The sequence below is a fragment of the Trachemys scripta genome, chromosome 7, assembly GCF_013100865.1.
Source record: "Trachemys scripta elegans isolate TJP31775 chromosome 7, CAS_Tse_1.0, whole genome shotgun sequence".
In the NCBI taxonomy this organism is placed as follows: Eukaryota; Metazoa; Chordata; order Testudines; family Emydidae; genus Trachemys; species Trachemys scripta.
In genome coordinates this window covers 91964082-91980556 of record NC_048304.1, presented here as the reverse complement: position 1 = coordinate 91980556, position 16475 = coordinate 91964082, and the positions used below count along the sequence as shown (strand labels likewise).

Sequence of the window (16475 nt, the reverse complement as noted above, 5' to 3'; positions counted from 1 at the left end):
TAATAGCAAGTCTGCTCTGATGGAGGATACATCAACACAAGCTGACTCCAACTCCTACTCTGGTGGGTCAGAAGATGGCAAGCACAACCCACAGTGGGCTGAGTCAGACAGGGAGTGGGAGGGCCATGGCATCCAGGTGGTGCACTGATTCTGTGGTTTCCATGGGCAGCCTCCACCATAAAGGCCCTAGGGACTCAGAGGTTGCAAACTAAATCCTGTGGCGCCTGCAGGGCTGTACCAAGCCCTGCATTTGTAAAATCTGTACAGGGTTTTAAAATTCAACTGTTATATATCCTCACTCTCATCTGAGGATTCTAGCTCCTGAACAACCACAGTATCAGTTACTTCAGCTGTCTCACCTTCCTGATTTATATTATAAAACAGAAAAATCAATAGTAAAGATTATTCATTGATTGCGCCATTCCCAGTATCTACATGGAGTATGCTCAGCCAGTAACTTCAATGGAGTCACACCTATATACACCAGCTGAGGAGCTGAGCCACTGTTTTTTAATGAGGCTTGCATCTGCAGATGTAGTGTTCTTGAACATTGCATCATGAAAAGATCCTACTTCTATTGTATATTAACTTCTCTGCATAGTATGTATGCATATTAAAGAGTTAGACAATAGGCTGTTTTAAAAATCCCATCAATATTTATAAAGGACAGTGGGAATTCTTCAGCAAAATTATTCCAAAAATCATATTTGTAAGACTGCAGAATCTTGACATTCTATAAGAATAAACACAGATGACATACAAAAAGGTAGCAAGTTCCCTTCTCTTATTTATTCTCTTATCCTCTGCTATGCCATTATATAATTTAAAAGCAAGAGAAGACACATTTTCATGTTTTCAGGCTCAGCATAATTCTTAAGTATCCTTTTTACATTGTAAAGGGAAGACTCCTTTATCCCTCAGTATTGATGGAGCAGTTTTAGGAATAGGCAACAGCTAAAGCTTTGTCTCATGGAAGAGTCTACATCTTGTTACATGTGGATTTCCTTGATAATCTCATGCTTAGTCTCCTGCTGATTATGAAACCAATCAGAAACTATCCATGAGAATAAAGAAATACTAGATCAAAAATCTAATACTGCTCATACTCCCCTTAAATGAGTTCTTCTAAAACATAGTACATACATTACAGTGATACCATGCAGAATAAAAGAACCTCTGCAAACCAGGGGAATTTTTAAGAGACATTCAAGATCAGTCTGTTCTTTTACCAAACAATAAAATAGATTCCATTACCACTGACATTTTGGAGAAAATTCTATGTATTTTTTCTGTTTCTTTCTAGGGTCTAGAATTTTATTAGTTATTTTTAGTTCAGATGTAATTTTATTAAATCTAGATCCTGACCTCTCTTCTAGTCTGAGGAATTGGACTGTTCTTCCCTTCTTGCAAATAGTGAGGCAGCTCAGCCTTATCCACAAGGTTTCAGGAACAAGTGAGGCCATTCCCCTTTAGCCCCAAATTCTCTGCTGCTATTGGTGCCGAGCGGCATTTATGCTCTCCTTTGTCAATTGCCTGCCTAGTTTTAATAGCTTATTTTGCCTAACAGAAAGCAAAATCCCGCCCCCAACTCTTCACAGTCAAATTGGATTTTTTGGATAATGTAAGAAAGTACCCCATGCCTCACATTAACTGCCATCCAAATCTACCCACCAGGAAACAATATCTTTCCTTTTTAAATCTCTCTCTTCTAATTCCAGGTTTTGTGACACTGGTATCCTCCACTTCCCAGGAACACGAGGGGGAAAAAAAACTGGTAGATTTTCCTCTGTGAAAGATGACACTTTCTTGTGGCAGCCTTATAAATAAATATGTTCCATTTGCAAATTGAGTTGCAAACTGAGGTTTATAAGTCCCTTTGGCTACTGATGTGAGGGAGAGACTTACCAAAAAATTCACAGCAACCCCTGTTAATAATGGTGGGATTCCCAATATAGACAGTTCTCTGGTGACCAGAACAGTTTTTGCCACTGATTTACTAAACCTGCTGGGAAGCAGGTACTGTATAACCAAACAAGTGGTGAAAATGGGCCTCACTTCCCAGGCTGCAGTGTTGTTCCTTCTAGTTGTAGCATTATTCAGCTGAACCAGTGGGACTGTTTTTCTGGACTTTCGTATTGTCGGACACCTTTAGTAATTACATGGAAGTAATTTCTCCTGTTTTGCAAAAGCCAGAAGCTAGGGTGTGGCTATTAGTTGTTTCAGAGTTCACAGTGGCTTTTGTTTTGTTGAAAGTTACTGAGTCTTCTCTCTAAACCACAAAGCAGATATAGCAAACACAGGCTGTTGTACAAGTTTTCTCACACTCCCCACAAACGTGCTTCAGTCAGGAGCCAGCGCAACCACTTCTAAGAGTGAGGATGTTCATTCTCTGTACATTCAGTCCTTGGCGCCTCTGTAGAGGCAGAACAAGGGTGTTAATGTGGTAATGTTTTGTCGGTGTCGGATCTTTTTAGCATAGGAACTGAATAGTGATCACCAGTTTAGGCCAAGCACATAACATTCTCTCAGGGCGTATAATTATCTTTGGACAAATACAGCTGGCTTTTATTTTATTTTTTCAGAAACTTTGGCCTCTTCTCTGTGAGGACTGCCCAATACTCATTTCAAGAGCTGTTTGAAACGACCATAGGGTCCTTCACACAGGGCCAAATCCTGACCTTGTCTTACAGAGGACTAAAGAGTACAGATGTTCCTTATTCTTTTGCATGGAAACTCAGCACTAACCTGATTAAGTTTCAGAATAGAGAGGAAAGGGATGCAAGATGTTCACCAAATAGTCTCTTGTATAATTAAAACAGCTCACAAACTAGAATATCTCACTGTTTTTAGGCCTTTGTCTTCTGAACCTGCTGCTGTTTTTTAAATCTACCATTTTCTATTTCTTCCTTCTCTTCATAAAGGTATAGTTTTCAGCTTCACTGATCCCAAGACTTAGGGATGCCAGGCATCCCAGAATCAGAGGTAAATTCTCAGGTCACAAAATATATAGAGACTGACCCTGAGCCAAGCAACGTTGTAACGTAATCAGATTATTTACCATCTGCCAATGGAGCACTAAACTTTGAATATTCCTGAACTCAGCTTTTTAGCTGAGCTAACGATACAGTTTGCCAGAAGCGTCTCATTGTTTACATCAATTACACAGAAGTTTTCGGGCACATCTGGTAACAAACATCACCACACTGATCACAGATTGCTGCTATGTTGAAAGCTCTAAATTTTCTTCTAAATTGAATGGTTACACAGCCTGACTTGATAGAATTTCTGGACCAATATTCTTTGTTTTATTTTTAAAGATAACAGAAGCTTTTACAATCTACAAGAGAGAAAATTCTTATGAACAAATGAACCACTGTATGCTCTGCATGAGATCCTGTGTGGTTCAGTTTGATCCATTCAAAGTCTCCTTCCCCCTTTCAAACTAGTGGAGATGACTAAGCAAACAAAACCTCACTCTTTGCCTCCTCTTTAGTGGAACTTTAGAAGTGTCTTCATTTAGCTGAGATTGCATTATTTTATATGCAGAGCCACTAATGAGCCTTGTAAAGCTATATACTTGACTAATAGAAGTGATGGAGTTTTTAAGCTGTTAATATTGTGTGCTATATTATACCAAAGTTTCTTTAAAACCTTAAGGGCTATATCTTGACACCTTTTCCTCAGTTTGAGTAGTACCTTATTCTGTAAGTAGCCTCACTGAAATCAGTAGCAGTATTTGAAGAGTAAAGTATTACTCAACATGAAGAGTTGTCAGAATACAGCACGAAAACAAATTGAAAAATGAAAGAACTTAATTCTCCAAGCTCTGCTAGGATGCTGGGTGGAGGCAATATTGAGCCAGTTGCAGCTCCCTAATCATGTGCCAGTTAGCCCTTACAGAAGTTAGAGCAGTTAAGAGCCTGCTCTAACTTATGCCAGTGGAAGATAGGTGTAGGGAAGCTCTGCTCTGTTACAACCGCTTCCTGATCTTAGCATGCCTCATTCCTTCCCCTTCACCAAAAGTTAGGGGGTGGCTGCCACAGCATCTGCCTTTGCCATCCACACCCCTGCAAAGATTTCCTCTGCACAAAGGGAATTCTCTGCTGACCAGCTCCAGCCAGAATCGATTCACTTTGTGCCTGTTCAGTAGCGCAAAGCAAAGAGAACAGAACTGACACAAAGAGCCCAAAATATTTTTCCAGATTTTATTCACTATTTAAACACAGAAGTTATTTTTCAGCTAAGACTCTGGTGCTAGAGACTTGATGAATTGCTTCATCATGGATATGGTATTGTATCTTTAATTAAGATTCTTTTGAGCTAAAAGTTTAAAATATACCTGTCAAACTTGAGTGAATAAAACTGAGTTTCCTAGAAGAAAGGCTTATAGAAAAGTCAGGAATTTCTGAAGGGCATTAAAAAGGAGTGAACAATAATAATTTGCTTAAGTGCTTTAAACCACAAAATTAATGAAAGTGAATGCTATCCAAGCCAAATACAAATAAGCACATTTCATGAAGCTCTCCCATTCAGAATCTCATAATCTACTTTCCTGATTCTCTTCCCTGCCAAATTGTGTGTTTTGCAAGATATAAATATATGAAAAGACCACTTTCCTTTTCTGCTTCTTTACAGGTTTTGGAAAAGAATCCATTGAGATAATACTCCAAACACAACATAATATATTATTATTTTCTGTATACCTGAAAGTAAAATGAATCCTCAAAGGGATGGATTTAATCTCTGAATTTTTCACCTCTAATCAAGTATTGCCTTTTGTCAATATTTTGTGACATGGTAAACAAGAAAAACAACTCAATTTATGACTATGTCCTTCATAATTCATAAGAAACTCAGTGTATGAACTTATATTAAGTTAGTTTTCTGCCTTTGCAGTATATGGTGGTGTTATTGAAAATAAAGACATTGGTCATCTGGAGAAAAACACCTGTTTCAGACATGCTTTTTAGTGAATTCTTTTTAACACAGATGTCTGTCAATAGGTCCAATATTTTTCAAGGATCATTTCTCTCTTGTCCCTTGTGATCTGAACAGCCAGATGTTAAACTGAATTATTGGCATTGAGCCAGTGGGTTTGAGAGGAGTTACCAGTGTCAGGAGCTTGATAAAGATGCCCAGAGGCTAAAGGACAGAATCCACCTTTAAAAAAGTATATTTGCTGTAGATCCTGAAGTCAAAGGAGGCTGAAACATCAAGAAAAAAATGCAGGAAGAAGTTACTTCCCTTGCACTTGTCACAGTTAATTTATCTAAAAGAAGGTCAGGAGACTGAGGCCTTCTTATGTGGGTTAAATAGCTATGGATATGTCTACACAGCAGTGTAAATCCTGCTCTGTGGGACTCGAGCCCACAAGCATGGTGTTTATAAGCCCAGGTTTGAGCATCCACACTGAATATTAACTCTGGGTTTAGAATTTCTGGACCCACGTCTCACACCCACGCTCATGCATCTATACTGCACTATGCAGAGCTGAGCCAAACCAGACTTTCCCAGGCTTCCTAGCATCCTCCCCAGCTGTAGCAGCTCTAGTCCTTAGTTTGTGGTACACTATGGGAAAACTTGACTGTTCATCCAATGGCACTTTACAGGAACTTGTTGCGGCCTGCCAGCACTTCCTGCCGAGCGGTCTTTTGGGGCTACATGCTCCTGGCAACAGCAGTCTGAAACATGGAGGAGTTATCATTTGAAGAACTTGCCTGGCTTGCAATTTCACGCCTGTGTCAGGAAATGGGCAGAGCAGCTGGTGGACATTTTCAGTGGCATTTTCTGATCTACTTTTGGAAGATGGACGACAACGATACAGACATGGCAGACTCAAGCTGGCTGATGCTGCTCACAATGCTCGGTGTAGTTGCTGATGCTATGTAGTGTAGATTGGTGCTTCTAGAGCAGGACCACAAGCACAGATTGATGGGATCACATAGCCATGCAGAGCTGGGAAGACCAGCAATGGCTGCAGAACTTTTGCATGAAGAAAGCTGCATTTCTAGAAATTTGCAAGCAGCTTGCTCCAACCCTCTACCATCAATGCACATGCATGAGGGCTGCCATCCCTGCCAAGAAGCAGGTTGCTATAACCATCTGGAATCTGGCTACCTCAGCCTGCTACAGGTCCGTTGCTGAACAGTTTGGTTTTGGAAAGTCATCTGTGGGGGCTGTTGTGGCAGAACTTTTTGAGGCAATCAGGCATGTGATTTACCCACAGGCAGTTGGCTTAAACAATGTCCCTGCAGTAACTGCCTGGTTGAGAGAATAGGGTTTCCAGACTGTGCCAGGGCCATCGATAGGACTCATGCGCCCATAGTTTGCCCTTCTCAGGGAGCAGGTGAGTACATAAACTGCAAGGGGTAGTACTTCACTGTTTTGCAGGCTCTTGTCAACCACGGAGGCTGATTTGTGGATGCCAATGTGGGCTGCATAGGAAAAGTTCAGGATGCCTGGGTTTGCACCAATAAGGAGTCTGTCTACCTTCCTGGACAGACCAGGATGCTATTCCCACCAAATTACATTCTCATAAATAGAGTTACTCTCCACTGTTATTCTCTGGAGGACCCTACATTCTCCCTTTTGCCTTAGGCTATAAAACTGTGTGTTTAATTACACTTTCAGTAGGTGTAGGATGGCGGTTGAATGTGCGTTTGGCAGATGGTAAACAGCACCAGCAAGATTTCAGACTGTGGCAGGACCCACTTGCTCCTGCCTCTGCTTAAGTCCACAAACAGCTCAGAGACCTTTTTGCTGGTAAAACACCCTGTGCAATTGATTTACAGTATTAGTTTCTACCACCCTTATACTCTATCTTGCCTCAGTCCTAGGGAGCCTTCAGCTCCTGAGGCAAGCAGGAAAGAGAAATCTCTTTCTCCCTGTCTCTTTCTGCTTCCCCCTTTCCCACTTCCTTCCTGTGCCTTTTGTATCACCTGCCTAAAGGCCTAATTAGCCTCTTAAGTTCTCCTCAGCCCATCAGTTAGGCACAGCTCTTCTTAATGAGGTCTGCTCTGGAGTAATTAATTAGAGTTGCAGTAGCCAGAGTGCTGACTCAAGTGCTGTTACCCAGCACTCTGTCACCCAGCCTCGTTTGGATTCCAGTGTCATCTGCTCTCAGCATTATTGTGGCTTGCTGCTGTGCTCGTCACAATCTTTGTAATCAAAGGTGAGCCATTTGCCTGAGTGGACCTGTAACAGCAATGAATTGCTGAACAGGTGCACTCAGCAGTGCACATGGGCAACAGAAATCAGAAATGCTTTGTGCACCCACATTATGGGCTTACACGGACCAATGGAAGAGGGGGAATAGTTTGTTTATGCATGTATTTGTAAAGCAATGTTAACTGTAAATAAAGTACTGTCGCTGTACTCTAACAATGGGATGGGGGATGTGAGTGTCATGAATTTCTATTTAATGATGAGAAGACTCCTTATACAAAGTGAGGGTAGGAACAGTGGTTGTGTGAGACAGGAACTGTGGCTTTTCATTATGGACTGATCTGAAAAGATGTATTGAGAAATTGTATTTGGATACAACTTTCTAGTTGTGCGTTCTTCAAAATCACTCATTATATGATGTGATGCCGTGATGGTAATAAACTTCCTTAAGGAAATAAAAGCCTCTATTTGTTAACATGGCTATATTACAAAAAAACCACAATAGTTCAGAATTGTCAGGCAAGCCAGCTGCCATTTATTAAAACACCAAAACCAGTCATAAAATGAAGTGCATAATGCAAATGTTGAACAGTGCAAAATGATGAAATCAGTGCAAATAAATAAATCCCCTACTTCTGCCTGTCCCCTTTCCTCCTGTTCTCCTTTCCTTTTCTAGTGTGGTTAGCACACACATGACACTGCTGCATGGAAGTGGAGGACTAGAGGACTGCAGGGAGTACATTTGTCCTGTGCAACTAGGGTTCAGTCCCATTCCATAGGCCACCCAGCCATATTATTGTCCAGTGCATTCCTGGTCTGCAGGACTTACTACTATGAATGGGACTCGGGACATGGTGCAGTTGGAACCTGAGCCTGAACTTTCATGGCCATTAGCCCAAGAAGCCTCTCAAACAAACCTTTCTGCTGCAGTTAGTTTTCCTCCCTCAAGCGACATTGCTTCTCCAGAAACTGCACTGCAAGTCTATCCTCTCATGCTGCAATTCTCTCCTTATGCTTTGCAGCCTGTCTGTGCCTTCCCACTTGCCATGGATTTTTCCCTTTGGTATTGTACCTGCTTGTTGGCTCTGACAAGGATAACAGGAGTACTTGTGGCACCTTAGAGACTAACAAATTTGTTAGTCTCTAAGGTGCCACAAGTACTCCTGTTCTTCTTTTTGCGGATACAGACTAACACGGCTGCTACTCTGAAATCTGACAAGGATGTCCTTCATAAGTTCGTCACTGACACATTTCCTCTTTGAGCACTCCATGACAGTTTGAAATCCCGGGTTTCTACTGTCCTGTGGCTGGGCTACAGAGGTGGGAGGGCCTGAAAACAGCTATCAAACACTACATTATTGTCTCAGTATTTCAAAAAGGATCAGCGCATCCTCAGACAAAAGTGCCTCTGGAATCGCAAGGCCAAAACTGATACTTTGTAAAACTCACCTTTGCTGTATTCTCAGAAGAACATTTAAGTTCCCAGATGCTCTGTGGACACAGAATTAATCAGAGTGAAAGGTCTGCATTCGGAATGTTAAGGTGAAATGTACAGTGCCGTATGTTTAAAAATTGCAGATGATAGTGGCCTTGAGGAGTGGGGTGCCGTGGTTTACTACAATCCTTACAAGCGTTCTACATTCTGGAGGACATAACAATGCTGGAGGTTCCTGAATGGCAAAGGGACATTCTGTTCCAAGCTACTGGTGGCAAACCAGCTGCGTATACCTCATAGGTTTCCAAGCTTATGGTGACTAAGCAATATATCTAAGCAAATTGAGAGAGGTAACTGCAAGTATTACTTCCATGACAACTGAGCTATCACTCATACCCCCTTGCAACAACGTTCAGGTAGTTAGGTGTGGTGGCTGAGCTATTCCTCCCCACCACCCTCTGGAGCATTTGGGAAAATCTCTTTAGAACTATTCTCTTGGCCAGTACTTCTGTGGAGTAAAGGCTTGAGGCTAAACTGGATCCTTACAGTTTGCATATTTCAAAACTACTTTACTCTGACTCAATGGACTCTGGAAAATCTCCAAACTGAGTAGTATGGAGGAGGAATTAAAAACTCAACTGACTGTTTTCTGAAGTTTGGTATATACATGCTATAGAGGAGATGAGAGATTTTAAAGAACCAGTTCCGATCTCGAAATCTCTGGCTACTAAGCACAGCAACAAGTCACAGCAGGTTAGGAATATTTATTTCATTAAAATATTTAGTGATCTTTCAGCTAAGCCCCCTCTCTGCATGCATGTGCAAGAACTTGTAAAGATATGATACATGCAACAACAAAACCCAAAGTAACAAAAATATTCTTCCACTTTAAAAAAAGAATCTTCTAATAGTTCCCCCCGCCCCAAGCAAAAGTCAGCTTGTGAATGGCTCTGTGCTGATGGGGAAAGCAAAAGGAGTCTTTCCCCTTTGTGCCTCTGGTGCAGGGACAGTGCACTGCTTGTGTCTCAACATGCATGATCAACCCCAAAGTGAGGAGGACATGCTAGGCCCTGACTCCTTACTGGCCAGCAGAGCTACTTGATGTGCAAAGGGGAGCATGCTGCATCCTCCTAAATGTTGGTGAAACGGGTGTAGCGCACCCAGGAGCTTTGTGGAGAGTGGTATTAAGCCATAACTGAGCCCTAAGAAAAACAGGCAAACTCCAAAGGTTGACAAATTAAGGCTCTGTCAAATCAAGAGGAAAAGCCATTGACAAAACCCTGTCCCTAGTCCCCCAGACATTTTGAGTCTGGTCACTGTGAGCAAAAGCTATATGGCTAACCTCAGCTCAAGCTCGGGGGAAAAGATGGTCTTTTAGTTACCTGGGTCCCAAGTCATATCAAGCATTCTAGATCAAAATCAACACCTTGAATTGCAATGGAGAGCAAACTGGAAGCTACTGTCAACTTTAGAAATATAGTAGGATCTCAAAGTTATGAACACCAGAGTTACAAACTGACTGGTCAACCACACACCTCATTTAGAACCAAAAGTATGCAATCAGGCGAAAAAAAAGCAAATACTGTAAAGCACAGTACTGTGTTAAACGTAAACTACTAAAAAAAAGGGAAAGTTTAAAAAAAAGATTTAACAAGGTAAGGACATTTTCTGTGCTTGTTTCATTTAAATTAAGATGATTAAAAGCAGCATTTTTCTTCTGCATAGTAAAGTTTCAAAGCTATTCAGTTCAGTTGTAAACTTTTGAAAGAACCATAACATTTTGTTCAGAGTTATGAACATGTCAAACTTATGAACAACCTCCATTCCCGAGGTCTTCATAACTCTGAGGTTCTACTACAGGGGTAATATGCTGTCGAACAGTAGTGCATCTCATCTCAGCCATAATTCTGCACTAGCTCAACGGTGGCCTGGTCCACATCTGAGAAAAAAGATTATAAGCATTAACCAGACAGATGACTAGGTGCTGACACGATGCAAGAATCCAGATGTGACCAAGAATCTCAAGTACTATCTGTGAACTTCTTTGAGAGAAACTTTTTCATTAATGCAAATAGACACTTACCCTGCCACTCACTCTTAAGACCATGTCTGCACTACAAACTTTGGTCAACACAAGTTACCTTGGCGCACAGCCAACAAAGTTTGTATAGTGCTCAGGCTCATGCATGCTTGGCTGTTTGCATCAGCATTGCATGTACTCACCAGGAGTTCTTGTATCGATGCAAAGTGTGGCCCACCAAGAGTAGGTATCCCAGTGTGCTATGCATGGCTGTCCAGGGAAATGTCTTTGGGGAATTTTTGCAATGTGTTATGGGGTAGAAGTGTGTCACTCAGGGATCTCTGGAAGTTAAGGGTCAAGTTCCCAGAATGCAGCTTTCTCCATGCCATAATGCCATCCCTATCCCATAATTTTCATGTTTTTTTAAATCCCACAAGCCCACATGACACTTTTCGACATCTGCCATCTCTGACAGAAGTATCGAGCCCAAAGAGCTCTGCACTATTCTCATGAACATTGCAAATAGAGGATGCACGATTCTCCTGTATTTGCAGACCTGGTTTCTTTCCCAACCAGTGGATTACCACTGGCAATATTGAAATGTAAGTAATGATTCTGGGGGACCCAGCCTATCCCTTGTCCCCCTAGCTCAGCCCAAAGTAAAGATTCAACTACCAGCTCTGCACGTGCAGAATGACAGCAGAGTGTGCTTTTGGTAGATTGAAGGGACACTGGTGGTGTTTACTCACCGGATTGGATCTTAGTGAGAAAAATATCCCAATAGTTATAGCTGCCTTGTGTGTCCTGCATAATATCTGTGAGGTAAAGGGGGCAAAGCTGCCGCCAGGGTGGAGGTGGAGCAGCTGTCTGCTGACATTGTACAGCCGGGCACAATGGCCATTGCAAGAGCTCGGCATGGAGTTATGTGGTTGAGAGAGGCTTTGAAAGAGCACCCCAAAAGTCAGCCACAGTAGTGCTCTGTGTTGGAGTGTTTTCTGGGGGCCTAGAGCTTTGAGAGTTGTTAGGAATTGTGTAGTGCTTGCTGAATATTTATAAATATGAGACTTTTCCTGAACCTATGAGTTCGGTAGTGCTGTACATTTATAAGCACTGGATTCTTTGAGTACGGCTATGATGCCTGCAATATATTTTGTGAAATAGTAAATATATTTTATTTTCAAAAATATAGAAATTTATTGAGTGACAAAAACAGTGCAGAAAATCAGTGTGCCAAAAGCTAGGCAATGCAATAGAAACTTTTAATATAGATTAAAAGTTAAAATTGGAAAGACACTAAACATTTCTGTCCATTTCAGTGTACAAATGTAGTCCATTGCGGCTACACATACACCAGCTGTGGTTTTCCTTGCTGTCCTCTGGCATGGAATGGCAAGGGTAAGGATGTGGCCTGTGATGCCACATAGTACTTGGGGGACATAGAGAGTTGCTACCATGGAGTTCTCTAAGAACTGCAGAGAGTGGGGAGTCCAGAATTTTTGGACCTTAGGTCAACCAGGATCTGCACCATTTGGATCTGCTGCCTCTCTCTCTCATTTTCCTGCTGTGACTTTCTCCTCTTCACTGGGTAGGTCTACACTTACTTCCTAGTTCGGCGCAGGCAATCGATCTTCTGGGATAGATTTATCGCGTCTTGTCTAAACGCGATAAATTGATCCCGGATTGATCCCGGAAGTGCTCGCCGTTGACGCTGGTACTCCAGCTCGGCGAGAGGAGTACGCGGCATCGACGGGGGAGTCTGCCTGCCGCGTCTAGACCCGCGGTAAGTTCGGACTAAGGTACTTCGAATTCAGCTACATTATTAACGTAGCTGAATTTGCATACCTTAGTCCGAAGTGGGGTGTTGGTGTGGACCAACTCTTTCCTTCTCCATGTCCATGGCAATTTCTTTAGAATTATCAGCAGTTTACAGTATCATTGATCATGAGCTTTTGGTGGCTCAGGTGTGGACCTGGGCTTGGGCAGACTAGTTCACATTTTATTCGTTCTGTTTTTTCAGGACAGGAGAATCCAAGGGGTGCCCCGAAGGTTCTCTTGTCTGATTCTACAAGGCTGTATGTTAATGCCACTTCTGTTCAACATGTATGTAAAAAGCCACTGGGGGAAGATAGTGAGATGGTAAGTGCAATGGGCTGTGTTGTGCTGCCATCAGCATGTGGATGGCACACACTTCTAAGTCTTTTCATCTGAATTGGATGGCTCAGTCTAATATGCCATTTTATAGATGGGACAGGGGATGGGATGGATGGAAGTGAGCTGGCTGAGACTCAATCCAAACAAGAGAGAGGTGATACTGCTTGTTAAGAACATGCATTTTATAAGAGATTAATTCCCAGGCAGGAGTGCTTTATCCCACTAACTACATCTGCTTTTTGTATCATTATTATTATTATTAAAGCAAAGAGAATGTAAGTATTTTCTTTATTCCAGCACTTCAACTATGCAAATAATTTTTGGATGCCAAGTATATGGTCAGTCAAAACTATGACAATCAATTGGATTATTCCAATGATAATTTAATAAAACCAAAACAAACAAAAAAAACAGGTTTTGGTCTGAAATTTATATTTACCTTAAAATTAATTTTCTGAGTCTTCCTAATCTTATCATGATAATTCAAGTCTCATATTGCTCCAGAGGCTGTTCTTTTGGAGCAACCTGAAATATGATTGCTGTGTGCCATGAACAATTTTCTGTTGTTTATGAAGGATTATTTCTTGTATGTACTTAAACCTACATGTGTCTATGATTCATTTTTATAGAAAACCCTGTGCCACTCCTTGAACTTTTACATTGGTTCTGATTTCGTTGGTAGACATGTTTGCAATTTCTGTGTTTGTTTTCTCTTTATGTCTTGGGACATGACATATATTAATTTGCATTGCAAGATGTATAAGAGGAAAGATAGGTTATAATAAAACTAAACCTGCAGCTGACACATCCCATCGCAAGATGGAGTTTCACACCCTTGGGCTTGGTCTACACTACCCCCCTAATTCGAACTAAGGTACGCAACTTCAGCTACGTGAATAACGTAGCTGAAGTTCGAAGTACCTTAGTTCGAATTAGTTCGAACTTACCTTGGTCCACACTCGGCAGGCAGGCTCCCCCGTCGACTCCGCGGTACTCCTCTCGGCGAGCTGGAGTACCGCAGTCGACGGCGAGCACTTCCGGGTTCGACTTATCACGTCCAGACTAGACGCGATAAGTCGAACCCAGAAGTTCGATTTCCAGCCGTCGAACTACCGGGTAAGTGTAGCCAAGGCCTAAGTTAGCAGTTCGTAACAGTAAAGGAGCTGCTGTTGAAATGAAATGCCTGCTGACAGAAAGGTATTTTGCACAATCACACATGCAGCCCAGATGAGTGACATCTCCCCCAGTCTCTGTGCACATCGAACAGCAGGTGCAGGCTGTGTGCTTCCCTGGAAGGCCATGGCACTTCTCTCCCACCCAGCAACAAGCAGCACTTCCCTTTCCCTTCACTTGCCAGCAGCTCCTACACCTCTGCATCCTTTGCCAAGTAACAGCAGCTCCTTCCCAGTCCCCCTTTCTCTGACTCACTACCCACTGCTGGACATGGGAAGGGGAAAAGGGCAACAGGTGAAATGAAGGGAGAGGAAGGCAAACCAGAGAAGAAAATAGTCCATGGTAGAAACAGGAAGAGGAAAGAGAACATCATGAAAGGAAGAGAGAGAGAGTTGTATGAGAAAAGGAAAGTAAAATGTTATGAGAGAATGAAAAAGATGGACTAAAAAGGAAAAAAAAGTCAATTTTAAGGTTTGTAGGCTGTGTTTTTAAATGCACCAGGGGGTGAATATAAATTGACAGAATTCATATATATTTATATAAACATGTAAGCAAATTAGTTATGATCCTCAGGCTCTTAGAACACTTGGTAGTACATCACATCACTTGTGGTTGTACACCATATCTTCAATAGTCCAGATCTGAAAGAGGAAGTGCTTCCCCCTCTTGACTCATACTTTCATACTGTAGCTGTCATGGGTGTGGCTGCTTGTCTGGGTCAGTTTTGGATGTTATTTGTTCAAATTACACTTGGCATTTGCTTCTGTGTTTCAGAGAGTTCTAAAAGGATGAAAGCAGCAATAGGAGGAGTCCTGGTTGTTGACAGATAATCACAATCCCCTTGAGCTACAATAGGCCAGTGTGTTTTAAATTTTACTATGACCTGCCCTCCAGAATATTAGAATAGTCATACAGAAGAAAAGTGGGGTCATACCAAATGGTTGGCACTTGTTTATATTTTGGCAGCAGAGTGGAGCTAGAACGTAGGCAAATTTGAAATTTCATAATGAAAAATGAATTGTGTGATTGCAATCAGCTAAAGTTAACTTGAGCAAAAAAGCAGCACTAAATCCAACACATACTGGAAGAGCTGTAACAGACAAATTTATCTGATAGTATAATTATACTTTTGTGAGCTAACATGCTCTACCACACTACTGTGTTTACAGAACTACAATGAAGTTGGCCAAGATCTTGGCCATTTTTTAAGACTCTGATTTGCTCTGTTTGTGTTTTTGAACTTTAGCATCCAAGAATAACCCTTAATTTTAAAAAATGCCCTTCATCCAATAACCACTGTTTTAAGTTCATAGCTGTTTAAGTTTCAGCCAAAATTACAGGAAGTTCTGCTGTTCCCAACAATAACACATCTCTTGATTGCTGTTCCTCATTGCTTTGTGATATGGTGACATGCTGAGTCTTCTCACTTTAGCTAATAGGAGCCTTTCCCTTTTTACTGTTCTCCTTTTCTGCCTGGGAAGCGTCATGATTTATTCTTTGTATTTGGTGGCCAGTGTAAACACATAGATCGCTGGAAGTAGGCTGCCTCAAAGCCCATGCCACTTAACTCTTAGCACCTAAGGTGAGTATATTTACTATGCTGTGCTGAGGATGCGTATGCTTCTCAGGCAGCTTGCTTCCCACGTCCCCAAAATGTGGCATGCTCTCCTTTATAGCACAGTTCCACCCCTTTTCGTTCCCTCTATACAATAAATCCTCCTCTAGCCTCCCAGCTTCTGCTTTTAAAGTCTTATGAAAAGGGCTGTCCTCCCACAAATATGCTCCATACAAGGAAGTCACTGTGACAGTTAGGGAATATATCTGTGTTCTGAAAGAATCCTATCTGATTTCCTTCTAGTTTGTCCGCATGGCTTCATGGCAGCCTGCCTGCCATACGGCCTCTGAGCTGGGGATCCCATAGCTTCCAGGGTCTATGGCTCTGGGGCAGCCCGCCAAGCAGCCCACCTCTGAGGCAGGGACCCCAGGGCCCGCAGCTCAGGGGCAGCACTGCCTCTGTAGATTGGAACCAAACCCAGGGATTCACAAAAGGAGGGGAGGGGGAGTAGACTGGGGGAGGAGCAGTGCATTCAAGAGATTTGTTTTGTTTTATGTAGATCTGTAATGTTCTTGTGTTTTTCAAGAGTAAAGTGTGTGTGTGTGTGTGTGTGTGTGTAAAAATTCATTTGCTAAGCCTATGTTTCCTTGCTTTACTGCCACATGGACCCTGAAGGCTGTAACTAGGGGAACCAGAACTCTCCAGTCATGGGGACTCTGAAGGGATGTGTCCAAGCAACTGGGGGCCTCAGGAGGTCTGTGACACTGATTCTGTGGACTAGGCAGACTGTAGCCAAGAGCGATGTCAGACATGGTTCTGCACCTGGGGAATGCACCTGTGAGACCCAGATCTCAACAGGCTGGTATCTGTCAAGGGAGCAGGACTGCAGCAGGTTGTTACAGTCCCCACCATCAACCTCTATTGTAGACACTTGCTGCCTCCCTCCTATTATTTCTTAGGCTGAAATAGAATTAGAC

General features: G+C 42.2%; 1 protein-coding gene across 7 annotated transcripts in view; it reads left to right on the top strand.

Moving 5' to 3' along the window:
- RNLS (renalase, FAD dependent amine oxidase) overlaps window positions 1-16475 on the top strand; it is a 137180-nt gene that overhangs the window by 100225 nt on the left and 20480 nt on the right. Inside the window, exons 6-8 of one of the 7 annotated variants that reach the window (XR_004646454.1) lie at window positions 12637-12755; window positions 14718-15525; window positions 16174-16252. The exons of 4 other annotated variants lie outside the window; for them this stretch is intronic. The gene's annotated coding sequence lies outside the window, so the exon portion shown is untranslated. Of the gene's footprint in view, window positions 1-12636; window positions 12756-14717; window positions 16253-16475 lie in introns of all 7 variants that reach the window. 2 more of the 7 variants (XR_004646453.1, XR_004646452.1) reach the window with 2 other exon arrangements.